This window comes from Xenopus tropicalis, chromosome 5, assembly GCF_000004195.4.
Source record: "Xenopus tropicalis strain Nigerian chromosome 5, UCB_Xtro_10.0, whole genome shotgun sequence".
In the NCBI taxonomy this organism is placed as follows: Eukaryota; Metazoa; Chordata; class Amphibia; order Anura; family Pipidae; genus Xenopus; species Xenopus tropicalis.
The window spans coordinates 45,329,616-45,349,306 of NC_030681.2; the positions used below are offsets into that span (position 1 = coordinate 45,329,616).

General features: G+C 39.9%; 2 non-coding genes across 2 annotated transcripts; both read left to right on the top strand.

Annotated features, from left to right (window-relative positions):
* The first annotated feature begins 4,844 nt into the window (after positions 1–4,844).
* Positions 4,845–4,932, top strand: trnal-uaa. The gene has a single exon. It is a non-coding gene; the product is annotated as a tRNA-Leu (tRNA).
* Positions 4,933–17,642: 12,710 nt separating this feature from the next.
* On the top strand, positions 17,643–17,725 carry trnal-uaa. Its single transcript has one exon. It is a non-coding gene; the product is annotated as a tRNA-Leu (tRNA).
* Positions 17,726–19,691: the final 1,966 nt, after the last annotated feature.

The window sequence follows — 19,691 nt, forward strand, 5'->3', positions numbered from 1 at the left end:
ATCAACTAGGCACTCGATTGAATGAGAAACTAGAATATGAATAAGAAAGACCTAAATAGAAAAAGTAATAAAAAGTAACAGTAGTTTGTCTGTGGGAGTCAGTGCCCCCCATTCAAAAGCTGAAGAAGGCTGTAAATAATTTAAAAAACCATACAAAATAAAAAAAAGACTAACTGAAAAGCTGCTAAGAACTTCAAGTTTGGATTAGCTATGATAGTTCCTACTAAGTGCAGAAAACATGTCGCAGGCCAGAAATACCCCAAAATTGCTGTGTATGCCAGTAGCCTAACTGGATATGCACCTGATGAGTCTAGGTGGGGGGGAGGGCTGGTCAGACACAAAAGTCAAAGAACTTATTTGCTGGTGAGATGGATTGCTAGACCTTTTAGAGTCTAGACTTCTATTGTTGCCGGTGGAAAGCTTTTGTCGGAGTAGTTTCTTGCCCACGATAGCAGAGATCTATCACGGGCAACTCAACCACTCCGTGGGTTCTAACTCCTTATAGGGCTGGGAATTTGCACTGCACTAAGATAGGTCAAAGATAGGTTTGCTTAGGGCTTAAGTTGCATTTAATATAACTGCTTTATGCAAAGCTATTTAACTACTTAAAATCATTTTTTTTGTTTTTATTTTTGTGTTCTTTAATTTTTCTACGAAATCTTATTGTTTAATTTTTATTATATATGTATCCAATGAGTCTGATCCGTCCTTTCAAAACACTGCATTGTGGGTACTTAAGAGAACACATACTGCATGTATCCCTAAATTAGTAATAATTTAAACCCTTATTTGTTGACATGCAAATCAATATACAGCAACATTTCCATTACAGGGTCAGGCAGTGCATTGTACTTACTGTACCTATTTATTAACCTTTGTATGTTTTGTATGCCCAAATAAAGTTCCTTTAAACCTTTTGGCTTCTGTATTCTTCCAAATGTTAATCTATTTTGCTTTTTTCTTTCCAATTCAGTAGGCAAACTTAGACCATTATAATGTTATATGCCATTTGCTTTTAGTTGCTACTGCAGGATTCTGGGAGTTGGGTTTACAGCACGGTGGTACTTTTAATATTATCTTATTTTTTCTCCCATCTAAATTACACTTACTGTTCCTTGTGTTGGATAGCCTTCTGTTAAAGACAGCCCTGTAGCTCTCTGTTCTAGCTTCCTGTGTTAACTTGTTGCAGCTCAACACTATTAGAAAGCTGTTAAAACCAAACCAGTTATACAAGAAACAAAACCAAGCCTTTTTTTCTCATCAGATTATCGTGTATAATTCCATTTAATGACAGATCTGAATATCTTTAAGCATATGTGATTACACAGACTATACTTCTACATAATAAAAATATGAATGAATGTGTACAAATTGGAATGTTAATGCAGTAAAATGGTTCCAGTCAAACAGATTCTTCTTCCTCTTATTCTTTATATAGTGCCAACACACACTGCAGTGCTAGTATAGCTATATATGCTAGTATCAGAGGAACCCACACAGATAAAAGGTCTTTATAATACACAGTTTGTGTATCATATTTTCTTCTCTTTTTGCATTTGCATGAAGTTTTTGCTCTAGAACATAAGCCTTATATTTGCATAGAGCAGTTGGTATATACATAGCAAAGACATAAAGTAGCGTGTCAACTGTAGCTTCAACTAAAAACACCCAAATAAGAATTAGTAGCTAGACTATAGGTGTACTAGTCATTTTCCCTCTTAATGATATTATTGTTAGAGTCTGACTCTCCTAAGGCCTGCATATCAATAACACATCCTTACTACTAAGCTCTAGTTACTGATGTCAGAAATGAATTACTGCTTACAGATTTAGCAGTATAATACAACTACCTTTACAAGTGCCAACTCACTTGCATGTCTATGGGTCTTATAATACTCTTCAGGCTTGTAATATTTTATATAAAAATAAAGAATATTTATTGCTGTGTTCAATGAACAGGGTACAGCACCAGTTATTAATACAGTTAGGGTGAAGACACACAGAGCTACTAGTAGCAGCTACTTGTCGTAGCTACTAAAATAGACAATGCTGATCATTTACTCATAATTGTCCCTGTGTGTGTTTTAGCAGAGGCAAGTCTTACTATTGTCTATGGCAGGGTATTTTCTGGAGTTTAGTTGCCTTGAAAAAGTAGCTGCTAGTGTGCCTTCACCCTTAAAGTGCATAAAATAGTAGCACAGGGAGTCAGCATAGAAAGATTATATACATTATCCTTAAACCCTATCAACTAGTTAGGGCAGGGGTACACAGGGACATTAGTCACCCAGTGAAAAATCTTCGTTGTCGCGGGCGACTAATTTCCCCACAATGCCATCCCACCGGCTAGAATGTAAATCGCAGGTGGTATGGCATACACGTCACTGTGATGTCCCACAGTTGCCCGAAGTTGCCTTGAGAGGAACAGCAATGCATATGCCATCCCACCAGAGATCTACATTCTAACCGCTGGGATGGCATTGCGGGGACATTAGTCGCCCGCTGGATGACTTATCTCCCCGTGTACCCCTGCCCTTACAAAAAATTAAGATCCTTTTATCTACAATTTATGGAAGCCAAGGTGATGTAACTGGCTTTGATGTTTCACAACCCCGAAATGTTATCTATCCCTATTGTTTACCCATAAGCAATTAGTATGCTTAGTAATGCAAGTCAACTATTCAAAATACAATTGCACAACTGTTGTGTACCTTTATTATCATTTAACCAACACATTTGCTACATTTGATGCATCTTAAAGTGGCCATACATGTAACAATTCTGATCTTTCCTGGGACTGACTGGTCTGCTGGGGCACCAGGAAAAAACCCGGTAGGCCCTGATAGTCCCCGCCAGATGCTTCCCCGAGCTGCTGCCCACCCTCCCCCAACGCGATGAAGGTAAGTTTAACATACGCATTAACATTCATTAAGGAATAGGTAAGGGGAAGGAGGGTTAACACCTATATGTCTTCCCCCCCCAAACACAAACATTGCTTTATTTAAAGGAACAGTAACACAAAAATATAACACAAAAATAATGAGTAGTATCAGATAGCACAGGCCTAAACCAATTCTGCAATAGCAGAAGGCAATGTGCAAGTGCAAAATAGGGACACAACTGCCCAGGAGGACATCAATACCCACTGTAGTCTCCTTACTTATGCATCATGTATGTCCATACCAAGCTAATTTATAAACATGTGCAGTAACTGGGTGGCTATTTAGCACCTTTTATGTAATGCAACACCAGCACAGAGTGGCTGACAGGGGAAAACTACAACCCTGCCCCTCCCGCACAGCACAGTCATTTGAGAGGCAATATATTGACCCAAGAGCAATGATTAGCGACACACAGTAAAGCATGGGCTAATTCTCAGGAGAAACATGGGTGTACTGTGGGCCGTGTTAGTGATTATAAAGACCATACGACTCAGTTTACACTGTTCACAAGCACCCTTCTTAAACAGCATGTGTTTACAGGCCATAATGGCCCACAAACATTACATAACCTGTGCTTACAGAGGCAAGAGGGCCACTTTCTGGGCCCATGCTAGATTAACTTTAGCAGCGCTGCTCTGGTCAGGCGCTCCCCAGGCTCCAACCCCATGTGAAGCAACGTTGATTCCCTTTCAGATGGCAGCAGCATGCCAGCATTTTGCAGTTTTAATGTTGAATCACTATCAAGGACCTTTGTGTTACAGAAAGCTGTCAAGTGCCACTAAAAATAACCATACGGTTAAAGGGGATCTGTCATCCTGTGTAAAAAGTTGTATAATAAAAGTCTTTTGCAAACTAAACCTATAACCCAAATTCTCTTTTCTTTTAAAATATAGGTTATAAAGGTATTTAAAGGGATACTATCATGATTTTTATGGCATACTTTTCATTTCTATATTACATAACTTATTTACATTTCTAAGTTACATAGCAAATAATTCACTCTGCCATTAAAAATGTTATTCTTAAACCAACTAATGTATTTTTTTAGTTGTAATATTGGCATGTAGGCAGCCATCTCAGTGCATTGTGCCTGAGTCTGAGCTTTCAGAAGGAGCCAGCGCTACACATTAGAACTGCTTTCAGGTAACCTATCATTTCTCCTACTCCCATGTAACCATAGGAGTCCCAAGCCAGACTTGGATTTCTTACTATTGAGTGCTATTCTGATATCTACTGGGAGCTGCTATCTTGCTCCCTTCCCATTGTTCTGCTGATCGGCTGCTGGGGGGAAAAGGGAGGGGGGTTGATATCATTCTAACTTGCAGCTCAGCAGTAAAGTGTGACTGAAGTTTATCAGATCACATGGCTGTGGCACCCTGGGAAATGAAGAATATGGATAGCCTAATGTGAAAATCTGTTTGTGTTTTTGAAAAATGGATTTCAATGCTGCTCTATTAACTGATGCTTTTTGAAAAAACATACTGTAATCTTTCCATGGCAGTATTCCTTTAAAAATCTGAGCTGTCAATCATTTATTGCCTGTCCTGCCTCTATGTCTCCATTTAGAACTTCCTAGAGGTCATTGCACCCCTCACATGCCTCCTCCCTCCTCATGGTCTGTAATTGTGTAGCTAATGCATAAGCATTAGGTCTCCTATTCTGGCAAATACACAAGATTTTGGTATGATGCTAAGCTCGTCTTAATAACAGTGTCCTCAAAATGGCACCTGCCTGCTTGCTGTGATTGTGAATTCCAGGACTGAAGGGAACAAAATTTAAATCATTTATATAGTGTAAGTAAAGTTTATTTTGCTCAACTAACATGATTGAAAAGGATTTGCAATTATTTCTTAGGGTGACAGGTTCCTTTCAACAGAAAATGCACTGCAGTACATTCCCATGCTCACCAGGATGGCCGAGTGGTTAAGGCGTTGGGCTTAAGATCCAATGGACATACTGTATGTCCGCGTGGGTTCGAACCCCACTCCTGGTAGAGTTCTTTTTCCCCCGTTTGAATTTTTAATATGTTACTAAATAATTGAAAATCATGGTAAAAAATTCAGAAAACTTTGTCACTTTGTCACATAATCTCAGAATACTAGATATTTAAATTGATATGTAGGGAACCTTCAAGGGTCAAAGAAGTACGACTAACAATTTGAGTGAAAAAGGAATTTAAAAGTGGGGAAAAGCAGAGGTAGAACCTGTATTGTATCGCATGTAGGACTCAATTCTCTAGTGAGGATGTCCTAAAATGGCCACCGTAGAGGAGGACTACTCTAGGGCCTCTAAAGTTGTTTAGTTGTCTAAGGCCTCTAAAGTTGTTACTTATAATGCAGTGCATGAAAAATTAAAAAGACAACCAAGTTAAGAAATATTTCCTATCTTTAGGTGATTTGTGGGCTTCTGTGATTACTATTAGCTTAAAGGATTTTCAGTAACTGGGCTTTATTAATGTGCTTATGTTACCGGCATTGTGCCCAAGTCTGAGCTTTCAGAAGGAGCCGGTGCTACACATTAAAATTGCTTTCAGGTAACTTAATGTTTCTCTTACTCCCATGGAGGAGTCCCAAGCCGGACCTGGATTTCTAACTGATGAGTGCTATTCTGATACCTACTGGGAGCTGCTATATAGCTTCCTTCCCATTTTTCTGCTGGTCGGCTGCTGAGAGGGGGGTGATATCACTCCAACTTGCAGCTTCAGCATGCAAATTGCCACTCAGTAATTAAGAACTTTGCACAATGAAGAAATTATAAATATTGGATTTTAAAGGGATAGAGTTGCCAGATCAGCAGGTTACATGGCTAATAAATAATTTGTTCCATTCCATACTACATAGACATGAACCTACATTAACACACATAGAAAATAATTAGCAAACTATCATGTGTATAGCTGACCTGTAAGTGGGTCACCCCAAAAAAAAAAAACATGTTGTAATGCAGTAATTACTTGTTTGCATCCCTGTGGCACCTAATGTTAAATGAATCCCTAGTTAAAGTGGTGATTTTGCCATCTTATTGGTCATACAGCATGTCTGCAGATCCAGGATGCCCCCTGACCCCTCATCACATACCAGGTACCTTTCCTCATGCTAAGGACTTGGGGGTGTGATTAAAGATGGAACAAATGTTTGCATATAAAATTGGATGTAGGTGCTCACAAGGGGACTAAATTTAAGAGTGCATTAGGGTGAGGTTAAAACTGAGCAATTACCCCAGAGTTGGGGCATACTTCAGTGTCATCACACAGCTACATACCAATACTTTTCCTTGCTACCTATAACTGGCTATAAAAGCTCAAAACTGGATATGCAATTTGGCTGATTTCTACCATAATGCCTGACCATCTAGGCATGCGTGTCATCTCATGGCAGTTTATATAGAACAGTGCTGTCCAACTAGCGGCCCTCAACCCCCCTCTGTGTGGCCCCCCACCTGTCTGGCTGCTTTGATGGCTTACCTTTGTGTAAAATTTAAATAGTATCAGTACTGAGATTAATTGGCCCCCTGCATGGTTCTCCCCTCAAATTCAGGCTGTAATCCCCCTGTGTTGTTTAAAAATGTAATCCCCTGTGTTTTTCACACCTTTTAGTTTCTGCATTGTTCACTCCCTGCAGTGTTCACACCTCAGGCTCAGGCTGTAATCATCCACATTGTTCACCTGTTCACACCTCAGACATTGTATGTAGTGCCTGGACTATGCTGCCTGTGTATATGGCACACACACAGACAGCATAGGGTAGGCAAAGTATGGCACATAGGCAGTATAGGGCAGGGAGGGTATGGAACACACAGGCAGCATAGAGTAGGCATAGTATGGCACATAGGCAGTATAGGGCAGGAAGGGTATGGAACACACAAAGACAGCATAGGGCAGGCATAGTATGGCACGTAGGCAGCATAGGGCAGGGAGGGTATGGAACACACAGGCAGCATAGGGCAGGCAGAGTATGGCACACACAGACAGCTAAGGGCAGGCAGAGTATGGCACACACAGACAGCTAAGGGCAGGCAGAGTATGGCACACACAGGCAGCATAGGGCAGGCAGAGTATGGCACACACAGGCAGCATAAGGGAGGCAGAGTATGGCACATACAGGCAGCATAGGGCAGGCAGAGTATGGCACACACAGGCAGCATGAGGGAGGCAGAGTGCTGCCTGTGTGTGCCATACTCTGCCTGTCCTATGCTGCCTGTGAGAGGTGAACCTGGAAGGGGTTTGTTCTGGGAGTTTGTTAGTAGTTGGAAACAGCCATTAAATGGTCCCTAAGGTGTGTAATTATGTTGCTGGGGGTTGCTGTGCTATCCACAGGGGAGGAGGAGGCATATGGATTTAAGGGTGTGTCTTAATATGACATAATATAATTCTTTCATATATGAATAACTGTTGATATACCCCCGCAGTGAGAACCAAGCATTTGGGTTTTTGCTGCACTACCACCATTGTGTTCCTTGTAGATTGTAAGCTCTTTTGGGCAGGGCCCTCTTTACCTCTTGTATCGGTTACTGATTGCTTTATATGTTACTCTGTATGTCCAATGTATGTAACCCACATATTGTACAGCGCTGTGGAATATGTTGGCACTTTATAAATAAATGTTAATGTAATGTAATGTGATAAAATTGGTGTGGTTTGAAGTGGGTGTGGTTCAAAAAGGGGAGTGGCCAAAACTGGCTTCCATTAGCGGCCCTCCACCATGTATGCTAGAGAAATTCCGGCCCTCTGCATCGCATAAGTTGGATAGCACTGATATAGAACATGGTCTGATCCTATTGGATTACAATTAATTTGTTTAAACTGAACATTTAATCTGAAAAAAAACAGCTTGACAGTGGTGCACTGGTAAATAAGTGGCCACAGTTTCTCTATACTTCCTATCAGATCTAATAGTTCAAGTAAGAACAACAGACCCCTTGCATGGTCACTTCATATAATATCTGACCATTCAAATGGCGGCCTTTCAGTCAGACACCTTTACATTTGGCATGTGTTTGGCCATTTCAAGCACACCAAGTACACCATCTGAGTTAACCAGGTACCAGGAAAAAGCAGAGGATTTACCAGCATAAGAAAGGCAATTTTTTTACTGCATGAGTCTTCCCTGTTATAGTGCAGTTGTAACACAAGAACAGTACAATAGCCTCTGTGTTTATGGTACATAATTTTTTGCCATTTAACATTTACCATGCCCTCAGAAATCAATACAAACAATGCTAGTGACGTGCAGGATGATCTATAAACTACAACGGATAAGGCAACTCACTAACGCCAGAGGTGACTGCCATTTATTGCCAAACTGGAAATCAATATACATAGTCCTATGTTCCTTATAAGATGCTGGTAAACAGTGATGTGATTGTCACATTGGATTTCAAAATAAAAACCTGTCAGTATAAGATGCCTGCCATTAAATGGGTAATGGAAAACAGAATATATTACTAATAGGTGTGAGAGATGCTCATACTACCTTGAGATAACTTTATGCTTTTTTCCCTCATTCTATTAGCAGCTGTACTGTCAGTAGATGTAACCTTGTAGTCTTTTTTCACCTCTGATGAGGTCTGGTGCAGTCACTAATACATGGTACCATCAAATGGGTCAGTCTCAGGCCCCCTATTTGACCTGCTGCTACCATCTGGCCCTCTTCATCACTATAGACTCTGAGCCCACTAAAAAATATTTAGTTTAGACAGTTTTTCATCAATATGGCATTATTTAATGTTAATCACAAATTAATGGAGGCTTACTGGAGGCCTTCTAAATATTTTGTTTTTCATTTCAGTGTCAGAGGCAGGTCAGCAACTAATGTATCAATTGTAACAACTGGCTTTAGGAAATCTAGGGGAGTATGCCCAGTAGGGGTTGAAGCAACTGCTTTTAAGAGATGTATCAAATAATGTATCAGATTTTAATAGTTTAGAGAGTAGGCAACTCCTTACAGAGCTCCCTCTAACCATAACGCTAACCCAAGATTACATTTATAGGTTTATGAAAGCATTAGGGTGAGGAGGGAGGAGAACTAAGAACACATCCATGACAGCAGATAGAAAAATGAGCATGGAGGAGATCTAAACACAGAGGTAGAAGGCAGAGTAAAAACTCTGGTGGTTTGTGCACTGGAAACCTAGTTTGAAATTTGAAGGTCAGCCAGCCCCTCCATCCAACGACAAAGGGGTTTATTATGTGGTGGTATGATGTTTTCTTCAGTGGAATAAAGCAAACAAATGCTATTAGTTATTAATTTTTTACTGTAATGGGCCCTTGGAGATAAACAATTATAATAATCAATATAAAGCTACCTATACTGGTAACTATGATGTTGGGGCTGCTAGGGCACGTTTTCACCTGGGTATTCCAATGCATCAGAGGGTTCAGAGGTTTTTGACTTTAAGAGGATTATAGGTTTGGCATTCTTTTTCTGGCTCTTCTGGCTCATTCTTGTTTCCTGGCTCTTGTGAATGGCATAAGCAGCATTATCAGTATAATTTCAATATTATGTTCCTCCTTGTCATTCTCACAAGCATCACTGGACTATAGCATATTAGGTTTTTCCACAGATGTAGAGCTACCTCCTCTAATATTTTTCTTTGTCATAAGGAACTTTTATGTTTTTCATCTGTAAAATAATAAATGGTAAACACACTTTAAATCTGACTACCTTTTCCAAAGTTTGTCTTTAACTTCAAACCTCTTCTGAAGCCCTTGGATGACCATGTCCAAAATATTATTTTTCCTGATATCAGGCCAGAAATATCCTCCCTTCTTGCAGTTATAATCTTTCCTTTCCAAGATGGACACCATGTATACCATCTCCTTTCTGGACAAAGCAGTACCCATGTCTTGATCCACTATGTGCAGATCTTATATGGCAATGGAAACAGAAAGTAGGTGTAGTTTGTTCAACCCTTGATTGCAGTCTCATTTGTAGCAATCTGGTCTCATTTGTAGCAATCTCCCAATGTTTTGCTGATAAACAACTTTGTACAATCTTACAAAAATTTACTAGAATCTTTCAGGTAAGCGTTTTTATTTAAAAATCACACCCAAACCAACAGCCATTAATTCCATTTGTTTGTTTTGCTTTAAGAAAACAGTTATTGTATTAATTATTTATTTAACAATTTTCCCAGCTACTGTATATTGTATCATGTCATTGTAGAAAATGAAGAGTCCTGAATTCCTGAGAGAATTTATTGCACTATGCTGGGCACTTCACTGATTATGGAAGGTTTAATCTGTGGCTTACAAGAATAAAATTAGAGAAGGCTTATAAAGAGCTTGTAAATCTATATGTCCTTCAGCTGATGTGCAAAAGAAAAGCTTTTTAAGAAAGAGCTGACTTAAGTCCAGGCTGGGGCCCCTGCTACCCATTTCTACATACCTCGACTTCAGTACTCTGACCTTTTCACAGAGGAAGTGGTGAGGAACTCCAGGTCAAACTTCTCCTTTCTGCAGAATTGGGAAGGAGTGACAAAAACCATGCAGAGGGGGAAGCCCAGGAAGAAGAAGAGAAGGAAACAGTATTTTTCTCCATGGTAACAGTTACTGTTACTTAAAAAAACCATAAAGGATAATGCATACATTTAACAGGTATTAAAAGGTTTATTACCCATTAGTTGCATGTTTATTGACATATAATTCCTCAATGATGCCACATTTTTAACCCATAGCTGCTTGCTAATGTACTGCGCCAACACCACTGAAGTATGCTTCATATCTGGAATCAGTATTTGCATTTTGCAAAGCAGCTTTGAGTTCCAATAGCCCATTTGGCTTGCATCACTGCTCAGCTAATATAACAGGGCTGTGTCCCATGTCCTTTCTCTCTAACATACTGTCTGGCAGGTAAGAATCACTAGTTGTGCAATATAGAAAGTTATGTAGCTATATTATGTAGTTATGTAGACGAAAGCTGTGGCGTTTTTAGCTGCTGATAAAAAAATGTTTGTTTCATGGCTCCACCACCTTCCATTTTTTCCTACATTGACCATTAAGAATACATATTTGACCTTATTTATTGCCAGAAGTACAATACTAAAATAATCCCTTGTAGCTAAAATAATTAGAGCCAGATCTGTTGAGGGGTTGGATACTCACATGCTTTCCATCAATTTCTCCACCACAGTTTGGAAAAGTCCAATCTTCAAACTTCTTTGCAACAGCTTGCCACTTCACTTCTGTTAAACAGAACCGAAAAAAGGGAAAAATAATATCTCCTACTATTTATTGTTTTTTTTTTTCTTATAGACATCACAGTCATCAAGCAGTGTCTTGAGCCATCCAAGTACGGCTAAAAAAAGAGAAGAATCCTCCAAAACCATGACCTCCTCAATGGGAAGGAAAAGAAAACATGACAGGGGTTCTTTATCAACGCTGGGAAAATTTTCTCATCTGCAGTCACCAACAGCAACCAAATTGTTGCATTTATTGTTCTACCTGCGGCTGGCTGAAAAATCCAGTAACTGATTGGTTGCTATGGGTTGCTGCCCATGGGCAAATTGGAGTCCCAACAACCTCACAAAAATGATTAAGTGAAGCAGCTGCTCTTTCATCCACTGATAATTATACTAATTATTAAAAATACATCAGTTCCTGTTTGCTGCACATCCTACTTCCATCGCAAGCTAATATCACATTGTAGATCCACAGTCTTTTGTACCTTTCAACAGCGTAATAATAATAATCTTTTTACATAGTTGTTCTCTGTAGATGGGATATCATATTAGTAAAATGATATTTACTTATGATATTTATTTAGTGATACGGTCATTTATCTAAAAATTAGAAAATATGGCCAACAATTAAAGATTTTATTTCAGTGACAATATTTTAAAAATTAGTTTCAATCATTTTTATTGGGATTTTTTAAACATTATAGCCAAATAAAGGCATTAAAATATTTTCAAACATTAATATTTACATTATGCAGAAAAATAATCTGCAGTACAAATAATAACAGCCGTTGAAAACTTATACATTCAGTATTGGTCAACATATGATAAAATATGATATAATATAATTTAATATTGTTGGTTAAGAAATTTGTTATGTACACGTATATTTATACCCGTATACTAATCACGCGTTGAAAACGCGTATAAACTGACACTACTGAGATCCTAGGGGTCGCATCCATCTAAGGATTGATTGAACATAGTCAAGCTGTATCATTAAGAAATTTTGCTTCACCAAAAATATAGAGCAATATTTTACTATAATAAATTGATATATCCCAATAAGGAAGTATACATATAGTAAAAACTATAACTACAACTACACCTAATACTACAACTAATGAAGTTGTATTCAATTGCTAAGAGTTAAGAACAGTACGCTCTCCTCATAAATTATTGTGTTATGCAGAGTACACAACTGGAAAAGTCTCCATCTCTGTGAGAGGGTTTATAGGATGTATTGGATGTATTAGATTTATGGGATTTATAACCTCTAATTAAGATCATTCAATTTAGTATCTGAGTATATCGAATGCCATAAACTTGATCTCACCAGAAAGGACTGTAAATTTCCTGATCTGATTGCCCAGGTTTTTTCTGCATTGAGATTAAACTCTACAGTTTTAAGAATATCTTCAATTTTGGGAATTATTTTAGATTTCCAATTTTCTGCTATCTTACACCTGGTAACCACAAAAATGTGATTAAAAATCAGTCTCTCCTTGGGAGGCAAGTCCATGGTCTTTATGTGGAGAAGGGCCATACTGGGAGGAATACACATCAAATTCATAGGTAATTTCCTAAGAAAAACCTCTATTTCCTTCCACAATCCTTGGATTTTAGGACATTCCCAAAAGATATGTTCCAAAGAACCTGCTTGTTTACAGTCTCTCCAACAAAGTGGAGTAGCTTTGGTATCGAATTTGGTGATTTTTACTGGAGTGAGGTACCATCTCCATATCATTTTTAAGAGATTCTCATGATGAGACACACAGTGTGTGGACTTTCTCAGCAATTTGACTGCTAGCTCCCATTCTTCTTGGTCTAAATCTAACTGTAAATATTCCTGCCATCTTGTCAACTGACACCTAGGAGGTTCTACTCTATCCGATAATAATGTCTTATAGAACACGGATAGTCCTTTTTGAAATATCTTTTCTGGTAGTAAAAGTTTATTAACTTGGGAGGGTAGGAGTAGTGGGGTTGAAGTATGGGTTTGTAAAAATTTCCGGATTTTGAAATATTTGTATTCTTCAGATTTAGGGATATTATATTGTTGGCTTAATTGTTCAAAAGATTTTAGTTCTGTATTTTGAAACAATTTATCTACTGTATCTAAGCCTAGGTCTATCCAATTACAATATTTTAAAAATTAAACATTTTTTTCTGCATAATTTTAAATTTAAATTTAAAAGGCCTTGACATATAACTTTGTAAGAGCTGAGCCCATTGCTGAGATGTAACTGTTACTGTAACCTACTGTTCTGTTTGTTTCCCTGTTCCAAAATCTTAGCAAGCTCCTGCAGCTGGTGCAAAAGTTTAGTTAGTTTCCGATCTTTTTTTTGTTTCCTCTGCACATAATTCCCTATAGTGGCCAGTACATCAGCCTAAAGGCTGCCATACAGGGGCCGATATCGGTCCCTAAGACCGATTCAGCAGCATATCGGTCCGTGTATGGGCATTAATGATGGGCCTGCCCGACATCTGGCCTGAAATCGGGCAGGTTTAAAAATCAGTCGGATCGGGGACCTCACCTGTCTTTCTAATTCGACCTGGGGCCAAACAACCAAATTAGGGGATAATGGGAGAAGATCCGCTGGCAACCTAACCAAGCAATCGGATCTTAGAGTGTATGGCAACCTTAAGAATTATATATCTGTATAACATGATGCTGCTGAAAATTGAAAAGGCATTGGTGACCTTTACACTACCATGGGAAAATAAAATATTCAGATCTGATTAATATTGAGCCATGTTTATCAATGCATGGGCATCCAGAAGCTCTGGAGGTGTTGCACACGCAGCTTTATAAACTATATTAATGTATGTCTATGGCATTCGCATTCAGTTGTAAATACGTGTTCAACTAAACATACAACCATAATTTTTAACTTATCAACAGATGTTCTGGGTTTTTTTTTCAATAAAGGTTTCGGTTGTTTTGGTGTACACATCTGCACAAGAAAGCAACAGTATTATTATTTTGTTAAGCACATACTGGCTAAAACTAACCCCTTGCCCCTAACATAGTTACAAGTGATGTGAAAAACTCGACCCGCACTCAACCATAACCCGTCCGCTCCCAACCGACCCAACTTCTGCCCTGTATTTATAGACCCACGTCCAAACCACCCCACAATAACGTTGCAACGTGACAGGGTGGGGGCGGGCGCGCACCTATAAATTCAGAAGCTGGAAGACGAAGGCTAGCAGTGTTAGGTCACAGGCATGGAGAGCTAAACCCGAACCCGCCCGCTAACTGTAAGTGATGTGCCGAGGTGATGTGCCCGAACCTGCCACACCCACGGGTGAACCCGAACCCGCCCGAGAACCGCAAATGATGTGCAGAGGTCGACCCAAACCCAACCAACCCATGGGTCCCACAGGTATCAAGCCGGCTGCACATTCCTAATAGTTACATACAGTATATACAGTGCATACAGTGCACAAGATTGAAAAATATACACATCCATCAAGTTATTATTAGCAACACAAATTTATAAACTGCCAACATATTTCTCAGCCTTTTACAATAAATGGGTGTATACATTTAACATACAAGAATACGTACAACAAATGACCAGGGTTTTACAACAGGCACAGTGTGTGGACCTCAGATTACACATTCCTAAGAGAGGGGTGAGTGAGTTTTATGAATTCTTTAGGGAGGGGGGAGCAGGAGAAGGGAAAGAAGAGAGAGCTGCTCAGACTTTGGCCCCGGGAATGAAGGATTTTTCTGAGAGAGGAAATATGATCCCAAAGAACATGTTTACAAAAAAGGAGACAAGAAATCCTGTGTTTCTTTCGATAGAGAGTGCAGCTTTTCTGTGAGTGTTTATGGCTGTATTTACATAGACCTTTCTGAAAAGGTTACTTAGTTTTTATTTTCCTTCTCCTTTAAGCAACTATTATTTATTTAAATCTGAGAATAAAGTAAGAAGGCCACTAAATTACAAAGTATGATGTCTTGCAAACTATTTAACTTGGTCAGTAGTTGCTAACTTTCCAGTGAAACACATCAGTTGTAGTATGGTGTCACACTATCAGAAACTAACAGATACAAGTATCGGACCCCTTATCCGGAAACCCATTATCCACAACGTTCTGAATTACTGAAAGACCATCTCCCATAGATTCCATTTTAATCAAATAATTCACATTTTTCAAAATGGCTTCCTTTTCCCCTGTAATAATAAAACAGTACTTGTACTTGATCCCAACTAAGATATTATTAATCCTTATTGGAGCCAAAGCAATCCTATTGGGCTTAATTACTGTTTAAATAATTTTTTTGCAGACTTAAGGTAGGAGATCCAAATTATCCGGAAAACACCAGGTCCTGAACATTCTGGATAAAGGATCCCATACCTGTACATTACCAGAAGTGTAACTAAAGGTAGGCAGCACAACCATACTGGAAAAAAAGGGAACACAATTCCAGACATTTTTTATTGCAGTTTCTTAATGTTTTATTATACAAATCCAATTAGCTGTCAATCACAATGCCAGTGTCTCAGCAAGCAGGCAGCATGGTGGGTGTTTAGCGCTTCTACCTTGCAGCGCTGCATCCTAAGTTCAATTCTCGATACTACCTGCTGGTAGTTTGTATGTTCTGTATGTGTCTGTGTGTCCTCACCCAAAAAACATACTGGTATGTAAACGGGCTTCTGATAGCTCCTCTTGTGCTGCAGAATTGTGCTGGCACTATATAAAATAAATAAAATAACCCACCCCATGACAGCTGGTCTACCAGTAACCTAGACAGGGGATAATGGTGTGGAGAAACCACAAGGGGTGAAGGAATTTGCCACCCTTGCTTTGGAAGTCAAGCATGTTGCACTTACCCTTAACTTGCTTGTTACATGAATTTTAAGCCCCAGCTCGTTCATGTACACCTGTCAGTAGTTTCTTGTTCTAAGGCTAATGCCACACCATGTGTATTGCATATATTTTTGGAAAGCCTAAAAAAGCTTGCCGAAAATATGCGCCATACGCTCCTACCTGTGCCTGCACCCGAATAATTTGAATACGCTCGGGTGCAGGCACATGTAGCCGAAATCCGCGAGACTTTCGAATTCTCTCTCATTTTCGGCTACATGTGCCTGCACCCGAGCGTATTCCATTCATTCAGGTGCAGGCACAGGTAGGAACAAATGGGGCGTATGCTGCATTTTCGGCAATTGTTTTTCGGCTTGCCGAAAATATACGCCATATGCATTGTGTGGCATTAGCCTTAGTTTTTTGGCGGATATCAGCTACATGTGCCTGAACCTGAGCGTATTTCAGGTCCAAGGTAGGCTGAATTTACAGTAGCAGGCGTATTTTCGGCAAGCATTTTTCGGCTTGCTGAGAATACGGCCCCTGTGGCATCAGCCTTAGGTCTTCCTTTCAGACTGAAAGGCAGCTACAAGCAATATTTGGCTACAATTTGTATACGAATCACAGAAAGAAATTGCCAGCACTCATCAAACCTACAAGAACGGCTTGGGTGCAAGATGTAACTGGCCAGGTGAATGCCAGGCAGTAAGCAATCAGTTCTAATTACAGAAGTATTGCACCTAATGTAATTAAAAGCAAACACTCTAAGTGGCATATTTGCCCATTGCAACCAATTAGCAATTTAATTTGAACTCTAACCTAAAATTTAGCAAACAAATGCAAAGATCTGATTGGTTGCTATGTGCAACATCCCCGGTAATGTTGGCTGACACACAATAATAAATACGCCCTCTAGTGTTCCAGAAGCCACAGAATACAAAGCTTACAACCAGCAAGATCCATACTAACTATAACTATGCGCATGGAGATAGAAAGGGAAAGTTGCTCGGCACTGTAGAACATGCTAACGGGGTTCTCTCCCGCTCTATGTATCCGTGGCACTGCCAGTAACACTTATGCGCTTTCCTAGTACTTTGCGCCATATCTGTCCCATTCATACCCAGCCTCCCTCCCGCCTGCAATGTCAGGCTTGCTAGCTCATCTTACTTTTTCCTGACAGGTCACGGCTTCCCCCCACTCCTCCTTCTACCTGTGACGTCTTCTTTGTCCCGCCTCAGTGCAACGTCATGCCTGGCCCCACCTCTTAGTGACGTCACGCAGGGCTTTTCTCCATTATTCTTATGGGCTACAGAATTATTGTTCGTTTCTCCTTTGGTTTCATTGCAACATTATCTCCCAGGCCCTACTACCTCACGTTTCAAACATACACTGTCCTTCATAAGCCATAAGTTCATAGCCTCTCTCCACATTCTATGGTACGCGTCTATATCCCCAGTCAGGGTAGGGTTAATGGCGCAGGCGGGACCTGTTAGCGCACAGACGAGGTTGTATAATGTTAGCAGTGGTTGGGGAGGTGCTAGAAAGATTTCTTTGCAATATGGAGATGTTAGAAGGGGAAAAGAAGAAGGCGCACGTTAGAATTTCACACAGATGTACTAATATAAACGCTGTAAATGTCATTTGTTTGCGAAGCGCAGTACGGTGACTTTCCTTAAAAGTAGCAGATCGAACCGTGTGAGCATGTTCACCAGGATGGCCGAGTGGTTAAGGCGTTGGACTTAAGATCCAATGGACATATGTCCGCGTGGGTTCGAACCCCACTCCTGGTAGAATTTATTTTTTTTATCTATAACTTAAAACAATACAAAATCATTTGAATCTATATCTCACTAAATAATAAGAAATAGTGGTAACTTTTTCACAAAACAGAGAAATGTAATCTCAGAAATGTATTTGCACTGATATGCGTGGAACCTCTCAAGGGCTAAAGATATTGGCATAATTAGAATGCACTGTATATTCTCTTATTTTTCAATAGGGTGGCAAATTATTTTTTTTAAATAGACTTGTCAACCCCTCCTGTGTTTTTTGGGAGATACAGACACAAACATCCCCCCCCCAAATGCCCACCAATCCAGCAATTGGGTGTCAAACCCCCCATCACACCCCCCTCTATGCAACATGTACTTACCTCCCCAATGCATACCTCCAAGCTTCACCCCCAACCTCACTGCTTATTTCCCCCTGCACCATGTACTTGTACAGCTATGCTCCCACACAAATGAAATTACCCATGAAACTTTACTAATTGATAAGGGTAAAGAAACAAAGGTAAAGAAAAGAATACCTTTATCACTACATTCAAACCATTACAAAAGGTCATTAGAAAATATTGGCCCATACCATACAGCAAACCCCTATTTGTGGGGTGGCACAGGGCACTAGGGGGTCCATATTGTGGCATCTGCTGCATGGTAGGTGCCTGCCTCATTTGCTACACACTTCACTGCCCACTCACTTTTATGCTGCAGGCAGTGCTGGAGGTGGTAGGGGTGGTAGCCAGCTTGGGAGAGGCACCCCGAGCATGTGCTAAGAAGGGAACACCATTGGTTGTTCCTGTGCCATTCACACTTAAAAGAATACTGTCATGGGAAAACATGTTTTTTTCAAAACACATCAGTTAATAGAGCTTCTTCAGCAGAATCCTGCATTGAAATCCACAGATTTAATTTTGAAATTTCACATGGGGCTAGCCATATTTTTCATTTCCCAGGGTGCCACAGTCATGTGACCTGTGGTCTGATAAACTTCAGGCACATTTTACTGCTGAGTTACAAATTGGAGTGATAGCACCCCCCTCCCAGCAGCCGATCAGCAGAACCATGGGAAGGTAGTGAGATAGCTGCTCCCAGTCGCTATCAGAATAGCCCTCAGTAGTAAGAGATCCAAGCCGGCCTGGGTCTCCTTCAGTTACATGGGAGCAGGAGAAACAGTAGGTTACCTGAAAGCAGTTCTAAGGGTAAGAACCTACCAAGCGGTTGAGTCATCCACGATAAATCTCTGCTATCGCGGGTGATAAACCGCTCCGAGAAGATTTTCCACAACAATAGGAGTCGCCTGTGGAAAGCCCTTCGCATCGCCTCCTTTTCTGAAGTCACCTGCAAGAGGAAACTTCGCACGACTTCGGATTACCAAAGTGATTTCAATGGCTTTCCACCAGCGACCCCTATTGTTGCTGGCAGAGAGTCTTTTAGGAGTAGCAGAGATCTATCATGGGCGACTCAACTGCTCCTTGGGTTCTTACCCTAATGTGTAGCACTGGCTCCTTCTGAAAGCTCAGACTCAGACACAATGCACTGAGATGGCGCCTACACACCTATATTACAACTAAAAAAAAATACATTTGTTGGTTCAAGAATAACATTTTAAATGGTACAGTAAATTTCTATGTAAATAGTGTAATTTAGAAATAATATACCATTAAAATCATGACAGTATCCCTTTAAATTGTAGTACAGGGTCGGGATCTGTTATCCAAAGAAAACATTATCCAGAATGCCCCGAATTACAGCAAGGCCATTTCCCACAGAGTCCGTTTTAAGGAAATAATTAAAATTTTTAAAAATGATTTCCTTTTTCTTTGTAATAATAAAACAGTACCTTGTACTTGATACCAATTTAGATATAATTAATCCTTATTGGAGGCAAAACAATCCTATTGATTTTTGTAGTAGACTTATGGCATGGAGATCCAAATTATGAAAAGACCCCTGTCTGGAAAACCCCAGGTCTCGA